General features: G+C 43.1%; 1 long non-coding RNA gene across 1 annotated transcript; it reads right to left on the reverse strand.

Annotated features, from left to right (window-relative positions):
• Positions 1-1,484: 1,484 nt before the first annotated feature.
• On the reverse strand, positions 1,485-4,299 carry LOC114774597 (uncharacterized). The gene is made up of 3 exons (XR_003744831.1): positions 3,810-4,299; positions 2,623-2,961; positions 1,485-1,562 (listed from the first exon to the last, which is right to left on the reverse strand). It is a non-coding gene; the product is annotated as an uncharacterized LOC114774597 (long non-coding RNA).
• Between the last annotated feature and the right edge of the window lie 7,510 nt (positions 4,300-11,809).

Raw genomic sequence — 11,809 nt, forward strand, 5'->3', positions numbered from 1 at the left:
ATGGATTGGACAGAATCTTGAAAATGGATTGTTGAAAGGGAAAGAGATAGCCTAATCCAATCTTATTTGTAATCTGTAACAAACATTCACTTTGTTTTGTGTTTGAATTTGGATTGAATTAAAAAATATATATAATATATATGGATAATCATGATGCCAACACAAGAGTGGATTCAGTGTGAATTTCAGGCACAGAGTTAGATCAAACTAAAAAAATTGATCACAAAAGTGTGTTAGATGACTATATAATTTAATTATATTTTGTACAACTGGTGAAATTGTGTCAGTGAAAATAAAATAGGAAACATGACAAAAATGTGAAATCTCTGTACACAAACCAAGAAAAACTGACAAATTATGAAAATCCCTTAGTGGAAACAGACAAATGCTTCTCTCCAGTAGGTACCCTCTCATGAAGTTGGAGTCCCGATGTTGTTGTAAAAGTTTCATAGCAAATCATGCAGACGTAGGGCTTCTCTCCAGTGTGTGTTTCAAGGTGCGATGCTCGTGAAAGCTCCTCCCACACTGAGCACACTGATAGGGCTTCCCTCCAGTATGTACAAGTTCATGTCTTTTACATCCTAAAGCGCTTCTAAAAGTCTTTCCGCAGTAGGAACAGACATACGGCTTCTCACCAGAACGGATTCTCTGGTGTGAAGTAAGGGTTGCTGCTTGCGGAAAACACCTCTCAGACTGTGTAAACTGGTAGGGCTTCTCTCCACTGTGGCTTCTCTGGTGTGTTTCAAGGTATGCTGCTCGTGAAAAACCCCTCCCACAAAGTGAACAGCGGTAGGGCTTCTCTCCGGTATGTGTCCTGGTGTGTTTTAAGGTTTGATGCTCGTGAAAAACTCATGCCACACTGTGTACACTGGTAGGGCTTCTCTCCAGTATGGATTCTCTGGTGTGATTTAAGGTTTGCCACTCGTGAAAACCTAACCCCACACTGTGCACACTGGTAGGGCTTCTTTCCAGAGTGCACGAGTTCATGTCTTTTACAACCTAATGAACTTCTGAAACTCTTTCCACAGCAGGAACAGACATAAGGCTTCTGTCCAGTGTGTATCCTCTGGTGTGTATTAAGGTTTGTTACTTGTGAAAAAACCCTCCCACATTGTACACATTGGTGGGGCTTCTCTGCATTATGTAGGAGTTTGTGTCTTTTACATTCTAAAGTACTTCTAAAATTCTTGCCACAGTGGGAACAGACGTGTGGCTTCTCTCCACTATGGATTCTCTGGTGCGTTTTAAGGGCCGTTCTTCGTGAAAAACTCTTCCCACACAGTGTACACTGGTAGGGCTTCTCTCCAGTATGGATTCTGGTGAGTTTTAAGGTTTGATGCTCGTGAAAAACTCACTCCACACTGTGCACACTGGAAGGGCTTCTCTCCAGTATGGATTCTCTGGTGAGTTTTAAGGTTTGCCACTCGTGAAAAAGTCACACCACATTGTGTACACTGGAAGGGCTTCTCTCCAGAATGTTTTAGAAGAATACATCTCTCGTCACACTGGTACATCTTCTCTTTGGTTTCATGTTTGTCTCCTTACAGCTGCTTTGTCATCTACTGTTAATAAAAAAAAACATTTTAACCATATAAACATTTATACGTTGATGATTTGTCACAGTATATCTTATGCTCTTATAAGGTTGCTGGGAATTAATTGAAATAAAATAAAAAAGGTTTGCAAAGGAGAGTTACAAAGCTATTTTTTGAGAATACAGAGCATCAGCAGAAACTTGGCAGACTGCATAAAGCACGCTTTAGATTTCTAATTTATTAACTCAAACGATCATAATGGAAAGAAGAGAGAGATTAATGTTAATATAGATACTACACTCATTATTACTTCAGTCTGGTTAACCTTTTGAGCAGGAGGCATCTGGAACTGCACGTTTGAGTGAACTGAGTAGTTATCAGGTATCAGAATAGGCTAGCAGTGCCTAAACAAAAATAATTGCTAACCCTCTATGCTGTCATATTTTACTGACATTTGTTGTATTTGATGCAGGGACAGATAAGAGGAATTCTGCTCTGTGTTCCACTGCATTAATGACAAAAACACAACTTCAACTTCGATTGAAATGGGTATGAGTATTTAAAATAATCTTATATTTAGAAGCTTTTTGAAAAGCTGACTTGTCTGTCACAAATGATCTTTAAGGATTTAACGGCTCTTGGGGAGATTGTGTTTTGTGCAACAAAACCCTACAGGCTAAGCTGTCATAATGGATAGATATGGATATTTATTTTACAATAATTATGAGCAAAATCCTTAACATTCAAGTGATCAAATGAGGTATATCTGTAAGATAAGACTATCTTTCATTACTCCCACAAGCTGGAAATTTAAAAGCTACATAAAAATAATTATTATTTGTCCCCTTATGTCGTCATAAAGGACTTTATTTTGTCTGGAAAAACGCCGACACGACTTCCTGTGTGTGCCAAACATCGCGGTTGATGAATGAACCACCTGATCAACATCCTCACCATACTGCGCCATCGTCCCCAACACTCCGGAGACATGTACCTTTTTTCTCGCATTTCATTCTCTAGTTATATGGGTGTAAAATATAACTAAATAACTGTCATGAAGCAAACAATGTCGAAGCAAACAACTTACATTTCCACTGCCTGCAGAGCGGTATAGGAATCCATCCGTTTCGTTGAGAAACGTGTTTTATGAGAAGATAACTCACCGAAACTTTACGTACTCGATTAAATTAGCGATGTCTGTTTTCTGTAACGAGTTGAGAACGCTGTGACGTCGTACTCCTTCTTTCTGCGAGGTGGTGTAGGAAGTAGGCGCCCTCTGAAAGCGCAGTGCCGCCACCTTCAGGCCGTCGGCTGCAACACCTCTTGAATTAGACCATTAAAAGTGAAACCAGTTGAACCATCTGTAGTGATTTGTTTCTGAGAATGAAAGTAGGAATTCACCAATGAAGGCTGACCTGGAAAAAATCTGAAAAAACACAAACTTCGGACAATTATGAAACATACACAATGATTTGTGTTTTTATGGACACTTATTCTATACCACTTATAATTGCACACTGAAATAAAGATTCCTGCCATTTACTCTGTCTGTTTACTTTGAATTGGGAATAAATTGGCTACAGGGCGTAAATGTACAATTTTCTGCTGCAGTGGGGGGCGCTGAACACCTTTTCTTCAAGTGCAACAACAGGTTGGAATAAATCTCCTGTTATTATTTTTTTTACATGTTATACAGATCCATTAACGTAATGTATATTTGTCTTGTATACTTTCTCAGCACATCTTTACACCTTCCACAAATATATTTCACGTCCATTAGACACCAGTTCTATCTGAATTTAAATATATTTGGTACAATGGAAGGAAAGCACACATTTCTATATACATTCTGTGTGACTGTCATCTTATGCCATCATTTATTACCATTTTTAATTGTATGTGACAAAACAACGCAGTAAAATCAATTGTAGTTGTGAATACACAGGTGTGTAAGAAGTTATAAAAGTTTCAAAGGCACAGAATTGTTTGTAGTAGTTGTTAGTAGTAATAGTAATTTGTTGTTTTGTTGGATTTTACGACATGTAAAAGCAGCCTTGTGTCGTGCTAAACAGTAAAGGAAACGTATTGTGCTACTGATAGTGAAGTGATTGTGAAGCAAAACGAAACGTGTCCTCTGCATTTAACCATCACCGTATCGAGAAACCTCAGTGGCGACTCGAGATTCGAACCCACAACCTTCTGCTTACGGGTCCGCTTCCTTACCGCTAGGCCACCACTGCCCTATTTGGAGAAATATTCTGCTGCAGTACACACCAACTCGTAGTTCTGAAGGCGAACCTCTTCCACTAGTCCAGCGCCATATTGTCGGAGGCCAACGGGGCGTGGCCTGAACCCTGCCTAACCCCGGTAGCTCCTCCCACCGACTCCTCCCCCTGACGGAGGGCGCGAGGACTGCGGCGACGGCGACGCGCTGCTCCTGCGTTGTTCTGCCGACGCCTGCCGAGCTGTTCCCACAGCGGCCGAGACGTCGTGCTATTAATCCCCCGCCACTCGTCGCCCTCGCAGGAATATCCTCCCGAAATGGACGCTTTTGCCGGCAGTCTCGGTGAGTACGCTGCGCTGTCCGAAGATCGGCCCACCTGAATGTCCCGCCCTCCGAACTAAAAGGTTTTTTTTGTCGGTCTTTGTACGCTTGTCATCGCTGTAAACGCGCGGAATCCGCGCTGTCACCCGCGGTGGAACGACGCCCCGCGGGCGCCACGCTTTCTGCGCCACTTCAGGAGAAAATGAGCTACATCCGTGTCGGTTCTACTGACTAGAACCCTCTGACGGTATGAGACGAGGAAGGGGTGCTGAAGAATAAAATGTCAGGTTAGGTCTGGGATGGTATGTCTTTAAGTATTACATCTTACAATTAAAATGGCGAATTAGCTCATACAAAAACACTGGCTGCAAAACAGTGAGACTTAAAGCTGTCGTTCTACTTGTATTATATGAATACTTTCTTGGACATTCAGTGACACTGTCCTCAACTTGACTGCTGCCAGTGAATATGATGGACAAGTTGCCCAAAATGCAAGGCAGCTGTCCAATCATTTTATATATACGTGTTATATGTGGATGTCATATTGACACTGCTGGTATTCCTCTCATACAGATCATGCAAATGGATAAACAGGGAATTGAATGCATTTGTTTTGGCTGTGTCACAATAAACAAAGTGAACAGATTAATAACTGTATACAGTAACTGTAGAGGAGGTGGGAGTGGCTTAGTGGGTAAGACACGCGCCTATAAACCAGAAGACCACAGAGTCCCAAGTTCAACCCTTAACACTTAACCATGAGTGTCTCCAGGGGGACTGTCCCTGTCACTCTGGATAAGGACGTCAGGTAAATGCTTTAAGTGTAAATGTAGAGAGTGGTATAAAAGCATGTGGCACTGCTCTGTAGGTTCCTTTCTGTACAGTCCTTCTTGAAACTCACCAGGAATGTGTCTTTTCGTCATTCAAATCATCATTAATTTCCTCTCATTGCCTGGTAACCTGCATCCACACCACTGACCGCTTCAGTTGCCACGGAAATGCAGCACCAGATGGCAATTTAGTGTGATGCACTGTATCAAATATATACTGTTAAGTGAATGTTATAATTTATTTTGTGTTGCTCAGCATTTGGTCTGAGTATAATGGGACACAATGGTAGCAAGTGGGTTTTGATCCTGTGACTTTCTGGTGTGTTACCCAGTAGTACCACCACGGTTTCAATACAAATTCTCTTAAAAACCCGTGGCCAGTGACTGTAATGCAAAGGACATCACACACTGCGCTTTATTAACTGGCAGAGATCAGAAAGAATGTGTCCTATTGGCGGACTGACTGTACAGAAAGGTGGTAGAGTGTAAGTACAGGAGCTGTGTAGCGCTGTGTGGCAGGGTGTCAGTTTTCCCCTCTGACTGCACTCTGCACCCAATCAGCACTTTAACGGTCAAAAGCACGTGTATAAATAGCTGCCCTGGAGCCAGGTGTGTTGCCACGCCCCTCCCACCCCGCGACCTCCGGGCTGATGAACGGCCATCGGGCCGACTTTGTGCTCCCTTTTGGTTGCGAGGGCGATTAAAAATGGGTCTCTGTCAGTGTGTGTCCTCAGCCATCTGTTGCTTTGTGTCACCAGCATGCTTGAACAAACACAAAAGCACTTTGGGTGGCAGCAGGAGGCGTGTAGCTTAGCGTGTGCTCCGAACGGCTAATGTCCCAGTTTGACTGGATCTCCTACAGACTGTGACGCCTCCTTCAGCCCGGCCGCTCCGAGTTTGCTGCAGCTCCAGAGCGGCTGGACAGATCAGGTTTCAGAATTCCTTCACCGTAAAAAATGAGAGAGCGGGATGCTTGTGCTCCAGAGCGATTCCAGATGCAGGAATGCCATCTCTCCTCCTCCCCTGTTTCGCGTCCCCACCCTTAACAATAGATTACACTTCAGCAGGAATGAAGCATTCTTTCCGCCGCACTCTTTTTCACGTGAGTGTGAAGCTACCAGAGTGGAAGAGAGAGGCCAAAGTCTCACACACACACACACACACACATACATATAGATGCGAAGTGGACAGTAGACCTACTGACACACTGCACTAAAATCAGCCCGCAGAAGGATGTGCCGTGTGTGTGTGTGTGTGTGTGTGTGTGTGTGTGAGACTACTGGATGTGTGCTCACTGTACTTCTTAAAGCTTTTGTAAACAGGATGTGTCTGGGCTTTTGTGTGCGCTGTTTGTGTGACTGACAAACATGGGTGGGTGTGTTTGTGTTCTTTGTACTGTACAAGATCAATAAGAACAGTTTTTTAGAACCAGAAAGCGTAGCTTATTTAAAATAAAGATTTTTATCATTTTTTAAGTTTGAAAGGAGACTTACCTTTGGACACAAGTTGGACACAAGTTGGACAGGTCCCACTGGTGCATTTGTTGGGCACCAGAATTTCTTGATGGACTGTCCATCAAGAATTTCTCCTTGAGTTTAAGCATAATTGGAGATTCAATGACTTACACAATACAATTTCTTGGTGACAACCACAGGCGAATTAAGAGAAAAATAGTCACCATTAAAAAGCAGAATAAAAAGTAACAATAAAAAAAATAAACACAAAATAAGGACGAGGCATTCATGGAAATGTATTCTCATTTCAATTCTTTTAGCAGTGTTTTTATATTTATTGGAGAAAAGTAAGGTGGATAGTGGGTAAGACACTACCAGAAGATCCACAAAGTTTCAAACCCCACTTACTACCATTGTGTCCCTGAGCAAGACACTTAACCCCAAGTGTCTCCAGGGGGACTGTCCCTGTAAATACCGAATGTAAGGCACTTTGGATGAGGGCGTCTGGTAAATGCTGTAAATGTATATGATGGTGAACCTGGTAATATTAACATTCATGTACAGGGAGTGCAGAATTATTAGGCAAATGAGTATTTTGTCCACATCATCCTCTTCATGCATGTTGTCTTACTCCAAGCTGTATAGGCTCGAAAGCCTACTACCAATTAAGCATATTAGGTGATGTGCATCTCTGTAATGAGAAGGGGTGTGGTCTAATGACATCAACACCCTATATCAGGTGCACAATTATTAGGCAACTTCCTTTCCTTTGGCAAAATGGGTTAAAAGAAGGACTTGACAGGCTCAGAAAAGTCCAAAATAGTGAGATATCTTGCAGAGGGATGCAGCACTCTTAAAATTGCAAAGCTTCTGAAGCGTGATCATTGAACAATCAAGCGTTTCATTCAAAATAGTCAACAGGGTCGCAAGAAGCGTGTGGAAAAACCAAGGCGCAAAATAACTGCCCATGAACTGAGAAAAGTCAAGCGTGCAGCTGCCAAGATGCCACTTTGCCACCAGTTTGCCCAAATTTCAGAGCTGCAACATCACTGGAGTGCCCAAAAGCACAAGGTGTGCAATACACCTTGTATGGCCAATGTAAGAAAGGCTGAAAGACGACCACCACTGAACAAGACACACAAGCTGAAACGTCAAGACTGGGCCAAGAAATATCTCAAGACTGATTTTTCTAAGGTTTTATGGACTGATGAAATGAGAGTGAGTCTTGATGGGCCAGATGGATGGGCCCGTGGCTGGATTGGTAAAGGGCAGAGAGCTCCAGTCCGACTCAGACGCCAGCAAGGTGGAGGTGGAGTACTGGTTTGGGCTGGTATCATCAAAGATGAGCTTGTGGGGCCTTTTCGGGTTGAGGATGGAGTCAAGCTCAACTCCCAGTTTCTGGAAGACACCTTCTTCAAGCAGTGGTACAGGAAGAAGTCTGCATCCTTCAAGAAAAACATGATTTTCATGCAGGACAATGCTCCATCACACGCGTCCAAGTACTCCACAGCGTGGCTGGCAAGAAAGGGTATAAAAGAAGAAAAACTAATGACATGGCCTCCTTGTTCACCTGATCTGAACCCCATTGAGAACCTGTGGTCCATTATCAAATTTACAAGGAGGGAAAACAGTACACCTCTCTGAACAGTGTCTGGGAGGCTGTGGTTGCTGCTGTACGCAACGTTGATGGTGAACAGATCAAAACACTGACAGAATCCATGGATGGCAGGCTTTTGAGTGTTCTTGCAAAGAAAGGTGGCTATATTGGTCGCTGATTTGTTTTTGTTTTTGTTTTGTTTTTGAATGTGAGAAATGTATATTTGTGAATGTGGAGATGTTATATTGGTTTCACTGGTAAAAATAAATAATTGAAATGGGTACATATTTGTTTTTTGTTAAGTTGCCTAATAATTATGCACAGTAATAGTCACCTGCACACACAGATATCCCCCTAAAATAGCTAAAAATAAAAAACAAACTAAAAACTACTTCCAAAAACATTCAGCTTTGATATTAATGAGTTTTTTGGGTTCATTGAGAACAGGTTGTTGTTCAATAATAAAGTTTTCCTCAAAAATACAACTTGCCAAATAATTCTGCACTCCCTGTAGGAATAAGAGTGCCCAGGTCAGGACGAGGAGACGCTGGTGTTTAGAAACCGTTCTTGGAAGTGGCAGCATGTCCCCACTAGCAGGATGGATGACTAAAGTCCAGTTTATGATGCAGACCACAGCACCTGTGGCTGGGCTGTTTGTTCGCATCACGTTTCCTCCGTTTGTGTACAGGATCAGTGAAGAGTCTCTGATCTGCTACAAATCGGGGGAGAATGGGGGAGGATGGATGGCCTTTAAAGGGTTGCCTTTATCAGAGCTGCATGTCAGAGAGAAGTAGGGCTGAAACAATATTCTCCAAGCGGACTGGTTTGTAGCCTGTGTTATAGGGCTGGGCATTTTTTCATGATTGATAAAATGGCAGAAATCAGCATTTTTTGTTTGTGTCTTTACATTACTTTTAAACTGAGACACGCTGCTGTATCCCAAGTCTCACAGTAGTTCCCACATCTACCACATGTTGCATGTGTTTCCAATTCCACAGACAAATTGGCTTATTTTGCGAAGCCAACAAATAAGATTTCAGTGTGGGCGGACATTAATTAAACTCCTCCTTTTATTTAACGTTATTTAATCTAATAGGAATTATTACTTGTGTAATAATGTGATTTATTATGTATGTTGTGGTGGTAGACAGTTATTACTGCTTTGTGTTTGTGTGTTTTGTCAGTTGTAAATATTCTGACTGCCGGAGAAATGTGAGAATGATTCTCCTCCAATAGCAGGTTCTGTAGTCAGTGTGCCAAGGCCTGCACTCGTCCTCTTGCTAACTGGGACACTGCAGCGGGCAGCGCACAGCACTGCCCCTCAGCTGATATTGCAGATTTTCTGCTCTGCAGTTGAGTGCCACATGGTGGTGACCTCATCCTGTCCTCCTGGGGTGCGGTGGCGGCTGCAGATGTGGTGCGATGGCCCAGTGGAGCGTTCCTGTCCTGTGCACCACCAGCAGCTTTCCTCCTTGCTCTTTCACATTGAGGGGATTGGTCAGGGGCAGTAGTCCCTCCCCTGTCTAGATATTTTGTGCACTTTTTCAATGTTACTGACAGAGGGCGCTGTTCCCCTGGCATAGCATGAGCCTCAAATGGGAAGTGTGTGTGTTACTGTGTGTGTCTGTATTGTGGGACTATTTCATAAATTGTGGAGAATCAGGAAGTGAACACACCTAAAACATGGGTAACTGTACACTTGCATAAAAATCTGATTCTCTGGAACCTAGAAAATATCAGCCTAGAGGTTAAGGAAGTGGCCCCGTAATCAGAAGGTTGCCAGTTCAAATCCCGACATGCCAAGGTGCCACTGAGGTTCCACTGAGCAAAGCACCGTCCCCACACACTGCTCCCCGGGTGCCTGTCATGACTGGCCACTGCTCACCAAGGGTGATGGTATAAAAGCAGAGGACACATTTCACTGTGTGCACCATGTGCTGTGCTGCTGTGTATCACAAAGACAATCACTTCACTTTCTCACTTCTCACTTAAATAGAGAGAGAACGAAGATGGGAGGAATTTGGAAAGAGAAAAAACATCTGATCAAGTCAGGCAAGAACCAATCAAGTGTGGCAGGTCAGGGCTGTAGCTGTGCTTCAATATTTCACGTGTAAGACTCCCTCTCCTTCCCTCTCCAGGATTCACATCCAAATGCTGTACAAAGGTGAACGGTTCCGAACACATATTTGGAAACTTCAGGCAGTGAAGAGAAGGCGAGAGGCAGCTTGTCACTAACTGCATTTATGTGTATAACCCTGAGCGCTCCTGTCTCCTGCTGCATTTAGAAACTGCAAATTTCCTCTCAGAACAGCACTTAGAATTGCAAATTAACTACTCATAGAAGGCCATTTACACACACACACACACACACACAGACAGATTGGGACTTTCCAAAAATGTATCTGTGTTGGTGATTGTGTGCCTTTGTGAGTGACTTTGCACTTCTGCTCCTAGTGAAGCTTAGAGCAGTGTACACTGCTGTGTGTGTGTGTGTGTGTGTGTGTGTGTGTGTGTGTGTGTAAATGGTAGAGACTGGCATTATGTGGGAATAATAGGTGTGTGTGTGTGTGTGTGTGTGTGTGTGTGTGTGTGTGGTTTAGTTTTTGTGCCGGTCTAGATGAGCTGAAAGCTATTAGCCACCATTTGTGTAGTAATATACAATCTCACCTGTCAGTTTCGGCACAAATGTTGTGTGTTCAGGTTTTGTAACAAAGGACCTTTTTTTGGCAGTAGCTGGGGGCCGGAAGTCTCAGCCACAAGTTCCAGTGAAGCGGCTGGCCCGGTGCCATGCATGTGGGCAACCTCTGCACAATGTTGCGATGCTGTGGGTGTCTACAACACAAACGAGAAATGATAGAAAGAGATGGAGACTTCCTAAGGAGAGTTCATATGCAATCTAAATGGAGTTCATTTGATCAATAAGCATCTTCCCTTTGAGATTGACCAATCATAGTGGACAGCAACTGCTATGACTTTGGCTGTTACACATGCACACAGACCATCAGGAAGGTACTTTTAGTTCAGTTTTCACTGCCTTATGGCTATACAGTTAAACATCATGTGTATACATGCTTCAGGTACATAAACTGATCAGCACTGTACACATGCCAATTTTTACAATTTACTTTTTCAATTAAAAAATTGAAACCATTGCATTGTAAGTGATGCTGATGAGAATTCAGACATTTTGGGCTTTCACAATGACAATGTGCAATTTAATGAAGAGTAGTAATTGTCAATGGCAACATTAATAGTAATCCAGTCATAAGATTCCTTGGAACTGACCAGGTACCTGGGTGGCCTGTGTTAATCGATAAGGGTGGATCCATCTGATAATGTAGAGAAGGAATCAACAAGAGTAGGAAAGATTGGTGTTGTAAATCAAGGAGTTTGTTGTCTATAGTAACACCAAGGTTGCGTACAGGAGAGAGCTGTGAGTTGTTTGGGTAGGTATCAAGATCCTGATGTGGTGAATAATCTGCTGGAATAAATATTAGTTTGGTTTGTTGGGATTTAGATGGCAGAGATCTTGGAGGAAGCATGCACATCTGATGAAGATGATTTGTGTTGTCAGCATAGCAGAGGTAGGATAACCCATGTGAGGAAGTGATCTCATGTAGAGGAAGGTAATGAGAGGATTGAGTATTGAGCCCTTAGGGACGCCAGTGGAGAGTCTGTGTGAAGCAGACGTGGATCCTTTCCAAGTCATGCTCATCAAGGTAGGAATGAAATCACTTCCATGGCAAGCCCTGAAGTGTGGGGCTCAGTGTGACATGGGGTGAAAAACACAGGTTCCTGTGCCCTAGTAGGTCTCTGCCAGGCTAATTGGGAACAGGGATTTTCGGAAT

Source organism: Denticeps clupeoides, unplaced genomic scaffold (assembly GCF_900700375.1).
Source record: "Denticeps clupeoides unplaced genomic scaffold, fDenClu1.1, whole genome shotgun sequence".
NCBI classification, from domain to species: domain Eukaryota; kingdom Metazoa; phylum Chordata; class Actinopteri; order Clupeiformes; family Denticipitidae; genus Denticeps; species Denticeps clupeoides.